Genomic DNA, 22,698 nt, shown 5'->3' with positions numbered 1-22,698 from the left:
AACACTAATGTGGGAACAAGCTCCAATATTTAGCAGAGGTGGTCAACAGGATCCTGGCTGGATGATGAACATGCATAGGTGGGCTCCAACTGTGGCTGCTGGGATTCCCCTGCTCCTTCCAGCCTATAGAGGAGTGAGGAACCACAGTAGCTTGCTTCCTTCCTTTTGGGTTCTCCTTTCTCATCCCCCATTGCAGTCCCAGTGTCTGTTACAAATGCCTAATTACCTAGCTGTACAAGAAATGCTGGATTGATCAATTATGAAAGCAACAAATGATTAACTAGTTTCTTTTTTTAAAAAACCACATCACTTATTTAAAGTCAGTCATCCAAGGCTTATCCAAACTACTTAGGAAAATCTCATTAAATCAGGCTCCCCTAATTAGAAATTAGATAATTCTGACAGGAGCAAAGCTAAAGTTTACCTTTGTACCATCTGTAAAAAAATATTTTTGCAAAGCAAAGGAATAACATAAACAAGTCTTAATGATTTTCTAAATCTAAAGTTCCAGGATCAATTCAATATTCTCCTAAGTATCTTGACAGCAAGTTGTCAACCTTAAAGGTATCTTCATGCTATATGTAAACCTCCACCTACAGAAAATAATCAAAGCTTTAATTGTAAAACATTCTTATCTATCAATAAAGAAGGTCTCAGTAAAGACTTTACTAGGTAACATAATTGGAGCCTAGTCATAATTAAAGCTATTTTAATATATGCATAAGTGTCTCATTTATACTGCATCATCAGGATTCATACAAGTAAGATTTCAGACAACTGAGGTTTTTATTTTAAGTAGCAATACTTATTTATCTTAATTGGGCAGGTATGACACAGTGATGCAACACGGGCGATCTGAGTCTACTTCTGGCTGCATCTTGGGCAACTTAATGTATTTTTGCCTCCATTTCTTCATCTGTAAAATGGAAATAATAATGGTAAGTCTTCATAATCTTTTTCTGAGGATTTGATGAGATAATGCATTAAAAAGCTCTTAGATAAATGTTTGTTTCATAGTAAATGCTCAATAAGTTCAAATTACTACTATTTAATCCTTTTTGAAAGAACTTAGAAAAAATGTATTGCATAATGATCTGCTTTCTCAAACAGAGTGAAATGAGCATAATTTAACTCATTCTTATTTATTCAAAATCACCATCAGGAAAATAACTGCATTATGCTTTAGGGGACCACTTTTGCTTCTGTTAGGTCCTAACAAATTATCATACTTGTCTCTAATAGTTCTTCATCTCCTTCTTTTCACTGCTGTTCATTATCTGTTATCAGTATGTCCCTGGTGTTCTCATACAATGCCTTATTGTACACCCAGTGGTCTACAGTATGAGGTTCTGAGAGCAGTGCCCTGTTCTCCTATGAAGTATATTGTGTGTGCCTTTGGGAAGCTGTTTTCCACACAGCTGGGAAGATCTTTGCCATGTTTTCCTGAATTCTAGAGTATAGTCAATGGTTAAATTTGCTAAACCTCTGAGTTCTTCATAAAAAGAGTGCTTTCATATTTAAAAGTCCTATATATATGTTTATTTAGAGTTCCACAATCAATACTTTTCACAGAGACTGGCCATCCCTCAGTTAATAACATTTTATGGAATTCATTAATGTAAATCATGGGTACCTTTAAATTGATAGAAGGCCATTGTAGTCAGTGTGGCTTATTTGTATTCTGTAGAAGACGGTGACTTGATAATGTACTGTTTCTCTCCACCAGCCACTTTCACCTATGAGTTACAGCAATATAAAAAGTGTACAAGTTTGGGGAGTTTTGGGGGTAGAATGTTTCCCCAGTCTTCCATCATGTAGTCTGAAGTCTCTAAAATAAGACTCACATCAGAAAAATGAGATATGGAAAACCATTAACAGCAAAGTCTCCAAGCATGGTGAGTGAATTCCTCTAATAAGTTTTCATCCATCAGCATCAAACTCAGCACAAATGGAGTATAGGCTCTATCTTACATGTGCCACATTGTGGTGTTTTTCATCTCATAGTGTGTAACATAAGCTGATGTGGCATTCAGGATTTACAGAATATAGATGTATTTTACTTAGCAAGAGAGAACATGTTTTCTCCAGAGAAGAATAGATGTTGAAAAACACATGTGCTCCGAAACATGATATTATACAATGTCCATGTTATTCCTCTAAATATCAGATATAAAGGAACCATGAATCCAGGGACAGTGGCTCACATCTGTAATCCTGGCACTTTGGGAGGCTGAGGCGGGAGGATAGCTTGAGGCCAAGAGTACAAGGCCAGCCTGGGCAACATAGTGAGACCCCATCTCTACAAAAATATTTAAAAATTAGCTGGGCATGGTAGCACATGCCTATAGTCCCACTACTCTGGAGGCTGAGGCTGGAAGATGGCTTGAGCCCGGGAGGTTGAGGCTGCAGTGAGCCATGATTACACCACTACACTCCGGCCTGGGCAACAGAGTAAGACTCTGTCTCTAAAAACAAAATGAAATAAAAGAAACATGATCTTATTGCATTATTCAAGGTGATCACTGGTGATTGTGATCATTTGTGAATGATCATAAAGATGTCAACCACTGGTAGTGACTCCCTGTGTCTGGTGGTAGCATTTCAGTAGAGAATGATGTGAAAGAAAGTAGGAAAAAGTTGAGGGAGAAAGTGATGGCACCATCAGCCCAGAAATTAAAATAATTATGGGGATAAAATAGAATCCACCTCTTCTGCTGCCAGGCTTAAAATAGCATAAGAGGAAGAAAGCTACCAACTCCAAGCAGCTCTCAGTGAAAAGATTACAGGGTCTTTGAAAATACTGGTTTTCCCACTAAACTGGTATAGAACATTATTGTAATATGTTTAAACTAAAAAGCTGCCTCAATATCTCCCACTGGAAAATGGCATAGCCCAGAAAAGCTACTTGAACACTTAGATTTTAGACATCTGAATGAATGTCAGGCTATATTCATAATCCAGGGTAACAACCAGCCATCCATGGGATGATACCACCCTTGGATCCCAACCACCTGTGCTTTGACTGAACACCTTGGCCATTGCCAGGGGCCATGTCCTGGCTCCAGGTTGAAGCGTGGTCTTGCCTTGGCCAAGATCTTTCTGTCTGATAGACCCAGTACGCAGCTGTACTCTGGACTAGGAGAAAACAGCAGTGGTGACTGCATTGCCCTGTACTACAGTTCTGCATTCTCATAAAAGTAGGAAGAAAGAATGTTGTAAAACATGAGGATTTGTGTTTCATTCTCTTAGCTTTCAAGGTTTGTACGTTATCTTCTCCATCACCCCTTGAATCCCAGTAATTATCAACCACCACCAAGGGCCAAGGTTATTTACTTCACTCATGTTTTTACCCAATCAAAATCTGTTTTTAATAAAGTTGAATTAAATCATTCTGAGTGACATAATTACTTCAAGTACTTCCATCACCCAAGGAGATTCACAGTATAATGGGGGTCAAGGCCGTAAAGGTAGTTTTTAATCTGGGATGCATACGGTGATATACTCAGATAGAGAAGAAAAATCTTAATTCTTTTACACATATGTATTTTTCTTGCACAAAAATTAAAAGGCTCACTGATATTTAATATACATTTACTCAGCCACTGTTACCCAGTCTGCCTTTTAAGTGGTCATATGTCACATAAGTGACATGAAAATGACCTGAAAAAAGAACAGGGAGTCCACATGTAGAAGAGTGGCAGGGTGCCTTCAGGTCGCCAGGCTGCTGACAGTTGACTGGATTTGTGTATTATGCTAACAAGTTATAACTAAACTAAACCACACAAAATAAGTAAGATTTCAAAATCTGTGTCCGAAAACTCTTTACTGGCATCATTCATGGGCGAAGAAGTTGAAGCTGGGCCAGGCGCAGTGGCTCACGCCTGTAATCCCAGCACTTTGGGAGGCCAAGGCAGGCAGATCACAAGGTCAGGTGATTGAGACCATCCTGGCCAACGTGGTGAAACCCCATCTCTGCTAAAACACAAAAAATTAGCCAGGCGTGGTGGCAAGCTCCTGTAGTCCTAGCTACTCAGGACGCTGAGGCAGGAGAATCTCTTGAACCCAGGAGTTGGAGGTTGCAGTGAGCCAAGATCTGCCACTGCACTCCAGCCTAGGCAACAGAGCGAGACTCGGGCTCAAAAAAAAAATAAAAAGAAAGAAATTGAAGCTGAAGTGTCAAAGTCCTTTAGGAATAACGACAACCATGACAACCACAAAGCCTTTAAAATATAGTCAAATATTTACTATTCTTGTTAATGAGATAGAGAAGGGCCACAAAGATCTTTTGTATCACAGTGGTTAGGTGTTTATTTCATTAACGAGAAGTAGAAAAATCTTGTGACATTTAAATATAAGTGTGCATTTTCTTTTGCAAAAAGACAAGGGGCATATTCACTAACTTATGTACTTAATTTGGCCCTTAAGGTTTAACTTAATGTTTTAATCATGGATGACAAACAGTGTATTTAAAACTAAAACTTGGATTATGTAAAGAATATTTTTAAATTTGTATTAAGAATCATTTCCATTGTAAAAATGATTTTGCTACTAAAGATGCACCACTACTAAAGATGTCACCACATCTTCATACTTAACAACTTGAAAACAGAATATTATAACCTGTTTTAAAACCTTCCAGATCAAAATTCTCAGAGGGATTTAAATTCATTTGTTAAAAATATATAAGATGTATACCTTATAATTAGTTTGCAAAGACAACTGATTGACACCAGGGAAGATGGGCATTAGCTTTCCAAGGAGCCACACAAATGCCTTATAGTGATGGAGGAGACCCACATCTGAGTATCACAAACCCATAAATGTAGCCACAATGCCTTTTTACATGATACCCATGCACTTTGATAAAATATTATTTTTAGCTATAATAGCCTTTAAAACAAAATTTTAAAATAAGCTGAATTTAGACCCAGAAGTCATGTCACAAAATATTAAACCAAGATGAAAAAAGTCTGAATTATAACTAATCATAGCATAACAATAATCTTTATGAAAGCAAAAGTTCTGTACCCTTATAAATAAAATATTTTTATTTCAGGTTTGTCTCCTTCTTAAAATATTTGCATATGTTCTATTAGGTATTAACATATTTATGCAATAGTACATAATGTATAAATCAATAAATGTGCATATTTGGGGATAAGTACTCAAAAAAAGTTTACAGATATGATATATAATTTTAAAACTTTGGACCACTATTTTAAGGAGGTTTCTTTTATTTCTTTCTTCTGTTCCTTTAAAAACATTCCTCAGGTGGCATTTCAGGTTTTAGTAAATCAATGAAAATCATGGGCACAGGAAGTTCTTTCCTTCGCCTCTGAAAGTAGCTCAGAATCCACCTATGCATGAAGCAATCACGTCCTATCTCACAGCTGAACCAAGTAACTGTGGTGGGGTTAACAGGCATGAGTAAAAATTTTTGCACAATTGAGTTAGCCTCAAGTGGGAAAACATGACATTTCTATTTAATCATTTCTTCAAAAAACCCTTCTTGAGTTCCTACACGCTCTTTCCAGGTGCTGGGGAAACGGAGTTGCTTTACACTCATTCATTCTTGCAAGAAGGAGACCCAGCTTACCTTCCCTTTGCCTACGGAGGGCCCACAAAAACTCCAATTTAGAAATAAGGAAGCCATCTAGCCACTTTGTGAAACAGTTATACAAATTGCATTTACTGTGTGCCTTTAAATTGCAAGGAGCAGAAGTGCACCTGTGATTTTAAAATATTCCTAACAGTGTCCTCTGGATATGCTCCACCTTCAGCTACAAACATTCTGCCGGCGAATGCTATTCCAGTCACTCTATTCCTTCCTCAGCCCTTCTGTTCTTCTGCCCACACGTTTCACGGAACTACCAGAAGCCACCAGGCAGGCAGCTGCCACAGAGCGCCAAGCAAGGATGATGATTTTAACTTCTTGGGGTACATTGTCCAAATGCCAGAAAACACAGGATCAAAGAAAATGAGCCATTCTGATAGTCACACAGTGCAGACAAGAGGGCAAATTCCATTCCGCCCTTGGTTACAGGAAAGGGCAAGCATTTCAAGGTCTGTTTTGTGTACTTGTGGTTCACAAACATGTTCCCTGAAAATATGCTGGCAAAGTTGCTTAGATCTTTCACACAGTCCTGAGGAAGGTACCCCAATTCTTTAAAACAAGCTTTATGTTGCACAACACACTCTCACAAGAGATGAGTTGTATGATTTCCATTTTCTCTCTAGGCTCCTTCTTTCTAACTTGCAAAAAAAATTCCCGTATCAGAACCTGATCAAAAGTAATGTAGAAAATAAGGTACATTCTTTAAGTACATACACACAGAAAGAGAGAGAGAGAGTATAAGAAAATGCACCAATCAAATTCATTATCACAGTTACCTCCCAGAGGGTAGGCAGGGCAAAGCCATCAGAGAGGGGTACCCTCTATCAGGGGGTAAGCTTTGTATCTTCAATTGGGGAGGTGGGTAGTACATAACTGTCACAAGTCTTCACATCTTTGGAAGTCTTAAATATAGTTTAAGTTAACACTTTTTTGACCCTATTGCCTTCAATTCCCTATAGCATTAACATTCCATATAATGATCTTCTCACTATATAAATACTCAAAGTGAAGAAACTGAGCCCTGGAATCAGATAAATCTAAAGTCAGAAGCAGCTCTGTAACTTACCAGCTGAACAAACTTAGGCAATTTCCTTAACCACTCTAAGCATTGGGTTTATTCATTTGAAAAATATGCAAAAATAACAGTATCTACTTCATAGGTGGTTAGGAGAAATAAATTAGGTCATGTATGCAAGAACTTAGTACTATGCGAAGCACATAGAAAGTACTCAACAAATGTTAGCTATCATCAGTAATTATTTTATGTTTTCTCAATGGCCTATATAATACTCCAACACTCCAATATTGTGGACTATATTCACTGAACATCCCTTTTCATCTTTCCTTTCTCAAGCAATAGGCTAAGTTTAGCGTACTAAGAGATGTGAGTCTTGATCAGAGAAAGCCATACCATTTAAGCCAAATTCCACATTCTCCAGGGGTTAAAAACAAACATCTCCTGTTTCAGAAAATAATCTGTTTTGTTCTTCTTAGCTTCAGGAATTGGCAATGGATTGGCTCTGGTGCCAATGCACCAAAAGAGATTTTTTTTTTCACTATTAGAAAACGTTTTAATAAGGAATAGTCCCACTATGAGTTAAATGTGCTGAACATATACTCAGCATGTGTGGTTTTCTCACAATTCTAGACATGAATATTATGATAATTATAGGTACACATCTATAGTTACCACAACCAGGTACTCAGAATCAGGGTCTTTAGCTGTCATAAACCAAAACAATTCTTTAGCACAAAAGACAACTTCTAAGAGTCCCAGCTCCAGACAAGACTCCGGCATTTACCAATACTGCCTGGCAGCATAAAATATGATCAGACATTCTTCCTAGTGGAAGGTCTCCTGTGAACTAATGCAACCCCAATGTACAATGGGATGCATTCAGTCCATAATTTGCCATCTCTCCAAACATGCTGGCTGTTCTCCACAGATTGAGGATGGCTCTGTGTGAGACCAAAGAGGTAATTTCAGCAGCAGCATCAGTCGCTTGGCTAGTTGTTATCGGCATTGCTCAGGGAGCCATGAGGGTGGGAGATGATCCAGGAGAGGTTTCAAAGCCTTTGCTAGTAACATAAAGACCACAGCTGCTGCCTGACCAGTGGCCATGGCCAACGAGTACAGCCAAGATGCATTCTATTTTTCACTTGATTTTATTCACTTCTCCAATAGTGGTAAAGCTACCCATATTAACTTGTGGGAGCTTCACTTTACATACATTTATCTTCAGGATTTGGGTAAATGCTACATTTGCCTTTGGAGTTGCCTCATGCAGGAACCATAAGTTGCTGTGTCCTCCGGTTCCAAGATCTGGCTGATAAATGAAGATGGCAACTCCTTTTGTCTTTTAGGTTGATTATCCCTGATCCTTAAGATAAACCGACTCAATTATTATCATTGACTTCCAGCTCTTAACCACAAGTCACGCAAGTCAATCTCAGACTCTGTATTGTGATTAGGTTCTCCTATTCACTGGCACTTTATCTGTCCAGGATTTGGTTCTGGAGAGATTTCTGTTACCAAAAGTGCTAGTTCCTATTTCAGGTCACCATTTGCTGTTTGGTCTATATTTGGCCAATAGCACAAATTCCTGTTTGAATAAATCTGGTGTATCTGCTGTATTTTTTCATAACCTGGATAGTTCTAATTTGTTATCTGGTCCTCCTAGACATCTAAAAACATACCTCTGTCATTCAACCCAGCAACCTTCTCTGCTGTGACTATGCTGATGAATAACAAGGGGGAGTCAGTGTCTCCTTCCGAAAGCCAGCATTTCTCTTCATCAAAGCCTGGTCTCTATACTATGCCCCATCTCCCCACTGCCACTCAGTCCCTGTCTAACAAATCCTCCCTCCAAATTCATAGCACTTAGACATCAACAAGAATAAGATCCACGTTCAAAGTCATCTTTACTTGTAACTAGTTTGTATTAAGCATAATGCCCTCAGTCAGGATGTCTTTTAATCATATAAAGACTGAGAACTTAGTCTCAAGGAACTTAAACACATACACACACAAAAAAGGCTTAGATATGAAGATATTGATTTCAAGCACATGAAACATAATGTAAGTATTAAAACACACAGTTCAATCTTTAAACATGTCTTCAGGTTGGTTTTGACATAAAATTCTCATTGCTTTTCTGAGCTTGCTGCAAAATAATTCTGTTTTCTCCAAAAATTCCATACAAGGAAAGATCAGTGTTGGTCTGAGCTCTTGAACTTTTCTGATTCAAGCTCAAGCAGACTGGCATTGTGTATACTATGCAATGAAGTTGTAAGTGTGACAATTCCTTGAAAACTGAATTCAAAAAGAAAGCATGTGAATAAGCCTAGTATAATGGCTAGCAAATAACAATAATAAGCACTCAATACCTCTGAAAGAAGAATTCAAATCATTTTGTCATAAATTATGATTTACATTTTTTTCTACGAATGACTATATAAGAGAGAATGAGTTTTTTTCTTGCACTAACTGGGAACTCTAGCTCTAGGAAGAAAAAAAAATTGGAAAATAGGCAGGGATACTTACATACATATTTCGAGAAAAAAAACAGAAAAAGTATAGGTGAATCCTACAACAGCCTGTGACTGGGAAACCTATTATCCAAAATTTTTTCCAAGTTTCTATTGCATTAAGATACCTATTTTCCTGAGGTTAAAAAAAAAATTATTAAGGGACCAGTACAGTGTTTCACACCTGTAATCCCAACACTTTAGGAAGTCAAGGCAGATGGATAACTTGAGGCCTGGAGTTTGAGACCAGCCTGGCCAACATGCTGAAATCCCGTCTCTACTAAAAATAAAATAAATAAAAAATAAAAAATTAGCCGGGCATAGTGGTACATGCCTGTAATCTCAGCTACTCAGGAGGCTGAGATGGGAGGATTGCTGAACCCATGAGGTCCAGGCTGTAGTGAGCCGTGATGGCACCAGCCTGGATAACAGAGCGAGACTCTGTCTCAAAAAAAGAAAAAAAAAAAAAAATCACCTTAAAAAACAAAACTGTCAGAAAAGAAAAAATGTAGTTAAGAAATATGGTTATTCACACAGTTCTTCTCTGGCAGCCATCTTGTTTTCTACCCCAACATATAAGGTAAATAATTCTAAAACAATAAAGAGGGGATGGGGAAACTCCTTACTAATGAAACACTTTAAATGAGCTCCCTAAATACTTTTAACTAGCATTTAATTTATTTTTAATCAGCTGCTTATCATTTGTTAAATAAATTCCAAAGGCCCCAGGATTCCACAGCCCTTAGATAGGCTAATCTCCCATTGGGAAGCAACACATATTAAATAGTTGCTAAACCTTGGTAAATACACTTTTAATAATTAATTCTAGAAGTATTTAACTTGCAGTAATATACCGGATATTTCAGCAATATTGTAATCCATGGGATATTGCCGAGGGATTTCTCAGATTAACACATTTGGGTCCCTGAGTCCCATCTGTATACCTCTATCTGAATTAACAGCAGGTGATTCAACACATGGCTACCAGCTTGGTGTCTGAGTGACCAATGATTTTATTACCATATCAGTGAGATCAAATCAGTGAAATGCATCAGCTGAGGAAATGCTTTGTAAGGGATGAGACAGACGGTGGCTTACAAGTCAACCTGGGTTTTCAAAAATGATAACTACTGAAAAGAAAAATTACTTTTCCTGTTGAGATGTGTAAATATTATGTAGATATTCTAACTCAATCTCTATGATGGATGGCGCTCAATTTTAAACATATTTCAGTAATGCCTTAATTTAATAGAATGGGAGATACACAAGATGTTGAAGGATCAAGGTGAGAATAAATTTTCTTGCACAGATGGTTTAGTCTTGTTCTAAAAATCCATGGGATTCTTATACTTTCCTCTCCATGAAAAAAAAGAAAAAGAAAAAGCAAAAAAGGCTTTGCTTTCTTTCCCTTAAAAAGAAGATGTTTTGAGTAACCACTTTGTTAAATTCTGTATAGCCAGTCCCATTCCTACTAGCCTTGTGTAACATAACAATAGTTCCTCCCCCCGCCAATGTGGAGTAAATTGTTAACACTGAAGTCAGTAGTGACCTTTGTCTTGAGCAGAGCAGTTCACTTCCCCACCCAGGCTGACGGAGACTGCAGATTGACCAGCAGATGGTGCTACAGAGTGGGCAGCAGCCCAGGGCCTAACATCCTGGAGCTCAAGGACTGCATCAAAGAGTCTCAAAAGGATCTTTAGTCTTCTGGCTAGTCAGTTATCTCATCCGGTAAGGAACTTACCATTTCCTGTCTTCTCTCTGCTCCGTTCTTTTTCCTCCCTCGTTTCATAAATGTGTTTCTTGTACTCTTAAAAACAGCGTGGCCTGTCCGTAGCATGACCCTTGAGCTCTTTACTTCAGGGCACCATAAGATACCTGAATAAACATGAATGGTGCCAAAGGCCCTTTCACGCAAAAAGAAGTATCCCTTTCCTGCACCAGCTAACACAAAAGCACACATCACGATGATGTTTTAGTAGTGATAAAAATCAAACATTTTCTGGAGCCATTATACTCTAAAATGTTAATGCAGTTTACTTTTTAAAATGTGATCGATAGATGGGGGAGAAAGTGCCCATAAATTACTAAAGGCAAAAAACATTCTATTAGCACGCAGTGGATTTTGCAAGGTTCGTTGTTCTGTGTTTTACCGGGGGGGAAATTTTTAATTTGCTGAAAGCTTGAGTTCTGTTTTGTTGTTGTTGTTTTGTTTTTGTTTTTTAAATACCTGTCTTTGTCTTTCATGGTTCAAGAGGGATATTTTTAACATGACTCATTTAGGAAATGTAATTCTAATGCACTATAGCTATAGGTTTCAATTAACGTTCTACCTTTCTGACAGTCTTTACATTACATGTTTTATGAAATCATTAACTATTGTCATGTTTCTATTATGATACTATTAGGAAATAAAGAGACTTACGTAAATGGAGATGTAAAAGAAATGTATGACAGTTACTCCGAGCAACATCTGTGCACTATCATACATGCTCACACTAATTTTCTAAAGATTGTTCCATTCATTATAGAGCATTGTTAGTTGCAGTGGCACAACCCTTATTTCCATGCATTTAGGGAATGAAGCAGAGAGTGGGTAAATGAGAGCCTAATCAATACCACTTTTCATTTTGCATCTAATGTGCTGCCTTTCCCTTTCTTTTCCTCATGCACAAATCCAAAAAAGATCCTGACGTTACAGTCATAAAATGTAATTCTTCTGCAGAAACACAGACAATAATGCTTTCTGTATTCAGGCGTGTTGCATATTCTAATGGCATTTGGCTAAATTGAGTATGGATTTAACATCAAAGGCTTCATGAATTTTTCAAATGAGATATTAAAGTCAATATTTCAAGTGAAAGATATTTCAATTTAGTTGCATACACAACAATAAAAAAAACTTCTACAAGGTAGAGGTACTAGTGGCTGTAGCAGTATTAATTCATTCAAGAAATTATTAGTTTATAAGAAAATCAAACACAAGGTTGTGATATGGCAAAGACTGAATAAATTAAACTAACCGATATGCACCACTGTACTTTATCTCTTGCAGGCTGAAACAGTACACTTGCCACTGGCATGTTCAGGGCTCCTGGCTGATTTTTTTCTAAACTCTGTTGATTAGCATGAAGATTTGCATTGCCGTTTCATAAATCTCCTTATTTTCATTTGTACAAGTGGAAGACTTAGGATATGTGAAAAAAGAGCCATTTTTAACCTTGCACTTAAGTGGATCTTACTTCAAGATGTCAATACCTAAAGTGGGTCTCCACAATGATGCTAAATGTTGCCTTTCAGGCAGGTTAGAGGATGCTTAGTTTTGGTGTGTGGGAAGGTGCTGTGGCTTGCTGACAGCCATCCATATCATGGCAGATGCTGAGACTCTGAAACAATACATGTAAGTTTGGATTTCTAGAGCACCTTTCCACTGAAGAACTCAAAGCTGATTCACATTCATTGTCTCATCAGTCTATCCAAATGTCCAATGAGAAGCAGAATGAAAAAGGGTGTTGTCATCCTTATTTCACAGATAATAGACTAACAGAAGGCACAAAATCCAAAAATGACTTGCTTTCCTGCTGGCCTGTGACCCTTTGAGGAAGGCCCCTATAAAAAGGGAGGCACGAAAACTGGAACTAGAACCGCCTCTGCTGCTTTCCAGTCCAGTCTTAAACACTGAACTGATGCCTCTTTTTTTCATCCATGATGACAACAGGTTGGTCTGTTTGGGTTTGTATTATCTTCTTGGCTTTGCTCTGTAGACATATAGAAAGACATTAGCCTCAATTTTCTGCAGAACAGTCCTCATCTTACTTCTTTGTTTTGACTATTGCAACGTAACAGTGCCTTTTATCCAGTATTTTCAAGCAAGCCTTGATCAGTTTAATCATGGATTAACTCACAACCTCAGATAGACAATCTACTAATTCACAGATACTTTATGTAATAAACAGTAAAACAACTCACATATGTACCCGCCAACCTGGAAGCAATGACCACTTCTGGACAATGACATGCAGCCTACCCAGCTAACCTGTATGCAGAGGCCCTCTCCTATACTTCATATCTAAGCCAGACACTGAACAATGCAAATGCACTCAGCTCTGCGTCGTGCCTATTAACTCGTCTGCTACCAGTGCATTATTGAAACCAGTGTCATTGTCAGAATCTCTCACTTTACTGAGGCTCTTAAAAGAAATGGCATTTTCAAGGCCCAACAACCCTGAAATACATGAAGATTTCACACAATTGGAAGGACGATTGCCCATCTTTAAAATAGGAGAAATCCTAATTTCACAAATACTCTGTAATGAGGAAGATGCACACACACTCCAAATGCTTTTTCTTTAACTAGAGAAAAATATGAGACTCATTACTTCTTGCAGTTTCAAAGGATGTGAAGTCCCCTGAGAGGGTGTTTTTCATTGACCCATCACACACGTACGCATAAAATACTCACTTCACCTGGTTAAGTTAATACAGACTCAAATGGCAGGACTTATTTTGCAACTAGATTGCAAGAAGATATTTTTCAATATATCCATAGCCACCCCCAAGAACAACAACAGAAAGCCTCCAGAACTGAAAATTGTTTCTTTGCTTCATTACATCTAAATGATCAGATTCATTCCAGTCTCAATTCTCAAACTTCCCTCCCTTTTTTTATTCCTCTTTCTTTTTAAGGGACCCTATTATAAGGAGGAAAAACAAAATGGAACAAAGCTACAATTCAATGCTCATTTTAAGGTTTCCAGTTATAACAGTGCTCCTGGGCATGACTATTATATATTGGCTTCTTTGGGAAACTGTTGATCTTTTGATGTTTATCATTTCTTTATATAAACTGTAAAAGGGAGCTTTGTGAAGAACAAGACTTTGCCTCTAACTAAGGTCTATATTAAAACTCAGCCCAGGCCATGACTGGAAATGGAGCTTGTGGACTCAAACTATTCCCTCACTGGCCCCTGCCCACATCATAAAATCAGTAAGCTATTTGGCATAGAAGAAAAGAGATGGCAAAGCGTGAGAACTAAAAGCCGGCCGACCATGTACCTAAGAGCCATGAATATAAACACAGAAGGAAGGGTTAGCTAAGCTCTAGAAGGTGGCAAGGGGAACATCAGAGGTTTATGTGATATTCAGTGTTCATATTCCTAAAAGAAAGTGCACATTTAAAAATTTTCACTGCACATCTGTGCATTGCTACATTTTTAAGGGCCTACTAGGACTGGAATTACAGGAGATTTGAAGCTCACGACCGAGTAGCTCTGGCAAAGCTGCATGGGGGAGGAAGGCTACTGAAAATCATGGGGGGAAAGGTAGAGCCTCTGCCAAAGAGGAGCATTAAAAAAGGGTTCTAGCCGAGGAAACTGTCAGCTTTATATATGGGAACTGGAAATGGAAAAATTGGTAGTGCCATTGAACCTGAACAGCAGCTGTGAAATCAGAATTTACTCCCTAATCTGAATTAACTAATCAAAACCAGGTCACTCCTCCTCCTTCTCTCCACTACCCACCGCATCGCCCCTGGGTTATTTTTCATGACCAATCGCATTCTGCAGCAAAATAAATAAAGAGCAACAAAAACAGAAATAGTAAAGGTCAATGTGTCCCCACAAGACCCAATGCACTTGAGATTTATCAATGGAGCAAAGAACATAGATTTTTCACCTTTTGTCTTTTCATCTTTGTGGTACATAGACTTAGTAAAAAAGAGGAAGGTTGCAACCTCACCACCAATGTACTCAAATAGAAGCCAAGAATCATCTTTAAACCATGACTTCTGAAATCTAAGCTCTAAAGAAAACTAAAAGGTAAGGACTGCATGAAGCAAAACAACCACTGTGCTAGTAATTTTTTAAAATTCAGATTCTCAGCTAATTTTATATACAAGCACTTTTTGATCAAGCAGAAGCATTTAATAAAATTGTACTGGTAAATTATCCAAATACATTAAAGGGTGTACACTAGCCAAAGCACGATTTCAAGCTCTTATTAACTAGTGATTATCTTCACTGATCCACATTACCATTCAGTTGCAGATGTTACTGACATTAAGATGTATGATGCAGAGGCTGGAGAAAGAGCCCATTTAAGACAGGTGAATACTTAATAGTAATTCAACATACACGGCACAAAATGTCTTTCACACGAGTTCAAGGATTTTCCCTTTTTTCTCCTTGCAATTTTATATGAATGTTTATAAATAAAATGAGAAATGAAACTTCATTTGGTAGCCATTTGATAGCTCAGCTTTAATGGCCATTTAAAACTTTGCAATTTATCATTTTAGGCTTCTTTCTCATCTGGCTTTATTTTTTTTTATTTATTTATTTATTATTTTTATCTTCCTCTCTGTATCATTATGGAAGATTGATATTTTAAGTATGCAGATAAAATTTATCTGACATGGAGCAGTTGTTTATCTTTCAGTTTTAGTAACCCCATAGCTGAAACTATAATAGTTAACCGACTGCCCGCTGGATACAGAACAGACCCCCTTTTTTTGTTGTGTTTTTGAGACGGAGTCTCATTCTGTCGTCCAGGCTGGAGTGCGGCGCCATCTCGGCTCACTGCAAGCTCCGCCTCCTGGGTTCACACCATTCTCCTGCCTCAGCCACCGCCCCCCTCCCCCACCCCGCCGAGTAGCTGGGACCACAGTCACCCGCCATCACGCCCAGCTAATTTTTTGTATTTTTAGTAGAGACGAGGTTTCACCGTGTTAGCCAGGATGGTCTTGATCTCCTGACCTCGTGATCCATATGCCTCGGCCTCCCATAGTGCTGGGATTACAGAGCAGACCGCTTTTAAGCCCTCGTTTTGTTATCCAGCTGCCTAGTATTACAGAAAGACTCACTGCCTTCAACCCCACCACCCGCCCTACCCCTCATTAGCTAGCCCATTGATCTATTCTATATGTTTCGTAGATGGAACAAAGTGCTTTTTGAACAGAGGAATATTATAAGATGTATAATTAAGCAGATGATTTCCTAGTATAGTCCATGAATCAGTCAACAGCATATTAGGGGCACTTTCTTAAGTTGATTTTTAAGAAAGGGAACCTAGATATTCCAGTAAGAAGTAAAGAGGTTAAAAGTGAAAAGATTCATGGGGAAGCACATAAACACCATTGGAAAATTTTGAGTATGCTTCAAGCCACCAAGTCAATCTCCCTCTCACTGACTTTCAAATGCAAATGCCAATTGGTTACTAATTTTATATATAGATTATATTCACACAAACTCTTAAGTAGTTAAAAAAATTGCAAAAGCAACAAAGATTTTCTTAGCAACCCTATCCTTTCTGTACAGTTCTGGTCTTTGAATATCTGTCTTGGATAAATCTGTGCCCCACTGCAGTTGGTCAGAACCTTTTGTACTTCAAAATCCAACCAAAATAATGTTTCCCCAGTTCAACTTCTTCTCTATACTTCCTATTTTCTTTGAATTTCCTCTGTTCTATATTTCGATCCATCCCCCAATCTTGCTCTCCGGAGGACTGATTTAAAGTAAACTATTAATAGTCAATAATGGCAGAATATATGCCATCCTCCAGATGCTATTTCTTTTTCAACAATTCCCATTACCCAGAAGAATAGGTAATGGGAGACTCTACACATGCAACTGGGCCAGTGAGAAGTATATTTTGTCTGAGGGAAGTTTTTTCCAATCATAGCATAAACATCTACTTGTTCTGCATAAGTATAACTGATCCTGTAAACACACACATATGTGTATTCATAGTTTTCTTTCCCGTATTTGGAAATATATGTGTGTTGCTAGTTATTGTTGTATATAAACAGAAATTTTACAGTTTTTAGGGGAATCTATATAATAAAATAGCTGCACATTCAAGCTTGGGGTTTCCAATATTCTCCTTTGTTCTATCAGACAAAATAGATAGTAAAGAGGGACTTCCTCAGGTCAAGAAGAATGAGTCTCAAGTGGTCTGAGTTGTCTCGAGCCAATAGTTTTCATACTATGTTAAGAGGAGCTGCAAGTTTCCTTTGAGGTTTCCACGGAGAGGAAACGGGGAAAACAACACACAAAGTTTGAATTAGAGGGTGGTTCTGTCCTTCTGACCTGCTTCTTAAGCCAAAGCACCTCTACTTTTATTGATTTTATGTAAAAGGAGTCTGTGAAAGATTTTGCCTGAAGATAGGTTTCCTCTGATTAAAAACACAGTATTGTCCTCTTTCTAGGAAGAATGGTACTGGGAGAACAAAGACTTCTCTGTGAGCCAAAGGGAAAACCCCAAAATTGAAGTCTTTAGCAAGTTTCTCTATCCTGGCTAAAGGTTCTGCTGGGATCTTTTGAATACCAGGCCCAATTTGACTTTGTCTCTTTCTAGGCTCCTTAGAAGTATACATAAAAGTTGTACAGCAAAGGTTTTCAGCAGGACACATCCTCAGAACCTTTCTTGACAATACAAGTAAATATATAAATGAATAAATTATGTTTATTTTGCTCCCCACAGAATTCCTAATGGATAACATCTAATTTGCCCACTTAGCAGACAGGAAGCCTTGTTTGTTATAAGTCAGTGAGTTAGGATGTAAGAATAATCTCTGCAAAAATATCACCAGGGGATTATCCTTAGTCCAAATCATTACACCTAGAGCTACGAAGTGTTACTCTCACCATAATTGTCCACACCAGCAGAACTAGACATGCACTTTACCAGTCTGCCAGGGGACACAATAACATACCTTACAGGCTCCTTTCCTACTAGACATCCTACTCAATAGATGGTCATATAAATAGAGTTGGGATCAAGTGAACAGAGTATCACAAACTTATGGTAAGTTCTTTCTCACTGCAAGTGTTATCTCACAGTGTATGATCCATCATCACTTCAGTGTACACTTTGGTTCCTCATGGAAGACTTGTTAACCTAATCACCTACCAAACTCTCAGAGTGAGGGTGACAAAGACAATGAAAACACAAATAATAATAATGAGGATAAAATAATAATAAATTTGCTCCCACTTTGTCAGATTCTGAGAAATTTCCATTTTGCAAAGGATTTCACACTTCCTACATCTCTGTATAACATATGGTATGTTCTAGTGGAAGTTAATTAAAGTTCATGTTTGACTGTTGATTCATCCATATTTCAGAGCACAGTGACAAGAAAAGGTGCTCACACAAGTTTGGAACTACCAGTGGAACCAGTTAGTCCTTCAGTCAAGCATGTGCGCAATCAATTAAATTCCAACTGTAAAACTGCATTAAAAGTACAGAAAGAAAAAGCTGTCAGTAGGTCACCGAACAGTGTGTGTTTGATGAAATACTTTCTTTGGTTGCATATTTGAGAAAACCTGTTATCTCCTTCCCTAGCAAAAGAAGACAAGACTCTAGAAGAACATTAAGAACACGGTGTTTTGCTTGTGAAGGTGGTTATGTGGTACAGGAGGGGCTCTTTGTCACCAGGTTGCTATATCACCACCAAAAAAATGTTCTTGTGGAATAGCATAGTGCTTAAAATACAGTAATTACTGTTACAGTATGTGCACAGCAACGTAAGAACCGCATCTAGAGCTATACGTGGTACCGAGAGTTGAGAAACAGCTGTAATTTTGGCTTTAAATATGTTTACGAGCATTCTGAATGGTTTAAGCTTGCTGTGCAGCATATGATTTTAATTTTCTTTATGGATATAGGGGGGCAATGAAATGCTGACTTTTGATATAATAATCTTTCAGGTTTAGGAGGAACTATAGGAGGCCAGTCAGTCCCCAAGCCTGCCCTCTTAAATCTCTACTTATAAAGTTCTCGGTGGTAGATGTAAGTTTAAAAAAAAATTATACCTCACATTATATAGTATGTCTTATATCTTTGATTTGAGTGAACCCTTTCAGTTGACTACTTAGGCTTGCAAAATCAGGGAAAACCTGTAAAATGGAGGCACATATCTTATTTACAAAATAATGACTCCTTTCTTTGGAACAGAATAAGTAGAGTATTCCAAAGAAAATTCAATTTCATTATTTACTATATACAAAACTTAAGGAATAGTCATCTTTATATTGAAATTCATATGTAAACATACTTCAAAGCAAGTGCTAAATTTGTCATTTCTCAGGAATTGCTAAAGCAGATTTGCTTACAATAAAAAAAAAGAAAAACATTTGAATTGCCTCTGGTTATTGTAAGTTAATTGAACCTACTTTGGTTTGTTTCATTTAAAAAAACACATCTCAGACCAGTTAGCAGTTGAAACATTAGTGATGGAGAAAAATGGATCCTACAAAAAAAGATACACTTCATGAAAAATAAGTGATGTCATTTCCCTCAAATGATTTCTAGTATGAAAGACTTATAAATATCAATTTGACTAAAACTAGAGAAAACAAACTTTGATAAACAAGTCTTACTTGCTAAGGTGTGGACTCAGGTAGCTAATTTCATCTGCTCCTTAAAAATATTTTTTCTGCATCATAATCTTTTTAGAAATGTCTTATTTTGTCACAAGGTACAAAGTTACTTCTCAAATTTAAAAAATGCTTTTGTCAATCAAATATTTCTACCAGCTTCTATTCACATCAACAAAGTATAGCAAATGACACACTAAAATCCCAGGAACATAACGACAATTAAGTTCCAAGTAGTTAATGGCCAATCTATTGTGATGTTAAAAAAAAAAAAAAAAAAAGTGCTTGCAACACATAAGCCATTGCATGACAGGCTTGACCAGTTTCTAGACTTCCTTAGATGTCAGTGTAGCAGGTGCAAGCCTGGGCTAACTAAACTTCATTTTATTTTCTCCTAGCTCATAACTAGACTATATTTTCAAGCCTCCTTCCAACTAAGCTGGAGTCATTGGCCTGAGTTCTGTCTGATGAAGTATGGTTGAAGTTATATATGAAACTTCAGACTTTCACATCCTCCTTCATTTCCCACACACTGACTGAATATAGAAGGGAATGAAGTTCCAGAAGATGACAGGGCCACATGACCGAGTAATCCTAGTCCTGACTGACTGTATGGAACCAAGACATTAGGGAGAAATCTATTTTTATTATGTGAAACTACTGACATTTTGACTAATGTAAGCAGGGACATTGTTGTGTCTCCCACAAGTTAGGTTTCAACTGAAAACCAGAATAATAATAAAGCCCATTTTTTTAAAGACCCCTCAGAGAAGTAGTGAATACTTTAATTTAAAAACATTTATTTAGCACCTAGTCCAGGCACCACATTGAGTTAAAAGGTTCAAGCTCTTCTCTCAGGATGTTCATTGTCCAATGGTAAGGGGGATAAAGCTCCTGAGATTAAAATACAAAATGGTAGAAATATTTAATATATGGGGCACGACACATGGACATAGGAGAGACTTAACACAGGCTGAATGGCTTATTGAGCGCTTCTCCGCATGGTGGCAATAATTCCAATGGAAGGATTAGTGTGGGGGGAAGCACATGAGAAATGGAACCACAAGCAACAATGGAGATGCCTGAAAATACGCTATGCTCTATGTGATACTGTGAGAGACTCATTCTCAAAGAATTTACTGTCTAGTGAAATTACAGCATAGCAGGAGTCAAACCCCAGGTTCCATCAGTGGGCTTCATGACAGAAATATCAGTTTTGCTCCATTTAAACATATAAACCCTCTGCAAAAAGAAAAAAGCTACATACATTCCCTCCCAACCCCGACACACTCCAACACACACATACACACAGGACCAAAGAAGGGTCATTTTGATTCTGCATGAATGTGACAAGTTTTGCCAATTCCCTGAAAGTAACAAAGATGAAGCAGTCTTTCTAGTCTTCAGTTTTGGAAGAAACATCTTTGTGGTCTGGCTATATGACAATTCAATCTTTTTGTGTTTTCTGAGAATATTAAATGCATAGTTTCTGTTTTCTTAAAAGTCAGACTAATATTTGTGTGCAATTATTATACATAGATATTGCTGGAAAAAGTTCTGTTGTATCATTGTTGGAGCCTCATGTGTGTGATGTTCAGATACACTGATTATCAATACAAGTGCAATGCATGCTGTACTATAATGGGATGGTATTTTTAAATTATTTTTTGTTTGGATGGGAGATGCTACTTTTCATTTATGCATGCTCTTTTGACCACAAGATGAGGGTCAAAATGATGATGAACATAATGAGCAGAATGATACAGTTCCATTACTTGGACTTAGGAAAATATGTAGAAAGAAGGCTTAAAAAAAAAAAAAATTGAAAAAAGCTCCCTGTATTAGGAATGCCAGAAGATAAAAGTGGTCAAGGTAATATAAATAACTAGACATTATGTTACAAGACTTTAGTTACTAGCTTTAGGCAATATACCAGCTTTGGGCAAAAGTAACTAATAAAATGTATTCCAGCCAATACTATGTTGGATGTGTACAGAATCTTTCATAAAACTTTGGAAATCATGGAAGATAGCAGAGAAGACAATAACACCCCAGGAGACAATCACATGCCTAGCATATTATCTTCAAGCCGCCTGCAGTGTTTCTCATCTAAATCTTTCTTTAAAATAGAAAGGCCTAGACTACTCTGATCACATAATGAGGCTTAAATATTATTTTGAGTAACCGAAAGACCCCATTTCTACAGAAACATAAAAGAAAGGCTTCTTGACATTAAGAATATGCTTAGGAATCTCAGTTTGAATTTTGCGTACATTTGGTTTTAAGCCTCTGAAAGCAGAAGATGTCATGATAGAATGCAATGTTTACTTGACAAGTCCCATCTTATACAAACAATAGATAATATAAAAACAGAAAAGTAAAAAGATCAGACTTAAAACCAAGGTGAGGATCCTTTGGACCACAGAAATAACACAAATGCAAAGCTGTATGGTGAGCTGAAGTTGTACACCTACTAAATTTCAAGTATGGTAGCGGCAGTGGAGTTTAGGAGCCCTGCTCCTGGGGTGGGAGGAGGCTGTAAATGGGAATTAAAGTGTTCAGATGAGATTGAGGGTGGGGTGAAGGAAGTGTGAGAAGGGAAACCAGAGCTTGGCTTACTGCTTAAAGCCAGGAGGTGAAACTAACCAGTCTTCCCTATAAATATAGCTTAAAACAAAACAAGCACAAATATTTTGCTAGCCACCATGGCCAATAATTGAATTGGGCCAGTTATTGGTTCGGTGGATACATCTGTGAGATCCCTAATATTGCTGAAGAACAGAAGCACAGAAACTGCAAGAGAAGACTTGGGTAAGGATGGGGATAGAAGTTAAAGTTACATGGGTAGTAGGCAGCAGTCACTCACAAACACACACACACACACAAAGGGGTGCACATAGAAGGAAAAGAAAAAAAGTTAAATACAGCAAAAAAAAAATAGCAATAAAGCAATAAGAACTCTCACTCACAATAAGTTGTAAAATCAAAATTACAAAGCACATTAAGAAATACAGTGCAACTAAAGGTAGCTAACAAAATAAATATTCAGCATAGTAATTAAGCTAAAGGAATTAATTTGATGGAGCCATCTGACAAAAACTTTCATATTCATATAATGAGACTCTTCAATATTCACTGAGATAAATGAAGAAATAACACCTATTTAAAGTAAATAAGTTATTT

General features: G+C 37.5%; 1 long non-coding RNA gene across 3 annotated transcripts; it reads left to right on the top strand.

The window, feature by feature from the left end:
• Positions 1–337: 337 nt before the first annotated feature.
• Positions 338–22,031, top strand: LOC105482805 (uncharacterized). Of its 3 annotated transcripts, XR_987904.3 has the most exons (5): positions 340–564; positions 827–938; positions 10,707–10,870; positions 12,195–14,955; positions 18,262–22,031. It is a non-coding gene; the product is annotated as an uncharacterized lncRNA (long non-coding RNA). The 3 variants fall into 3 exon arrangements; XR_987906.3 differs by lacking the exon at positions 18,262–22,031 and having other exon boundaries at positions 338–564; positions 10,729–10,870; positions 12,195–18,255; XR_987903.3 differs by lacking the exon at positions 18,262–22,031 and having other exon boundaries at positions 12,195–18,255.
• The last annotated feature ends 667 nt before the right edge of the window (positions 22,032–22,698 follow it).

The sequence above is a fragment of the Macaca nemestrina genome, chromosome 1, assembly GCF_043159975.1.
Source record: "Macaca nemestrina isolate mMacNem1 chromosome 1, mMacNem.hap1, whole genome shotgun sequence".
Taxonomy (NCBI): domain Eukaryota; kingdom Metazoa; phylum Chordata; class Mammalia; order Primates; family Cercopithecidae; genus Macaca; species Macaca nemestrina.
This window is presented reverse-complemented; position numbering and strand designations above follow the sequence as displayed.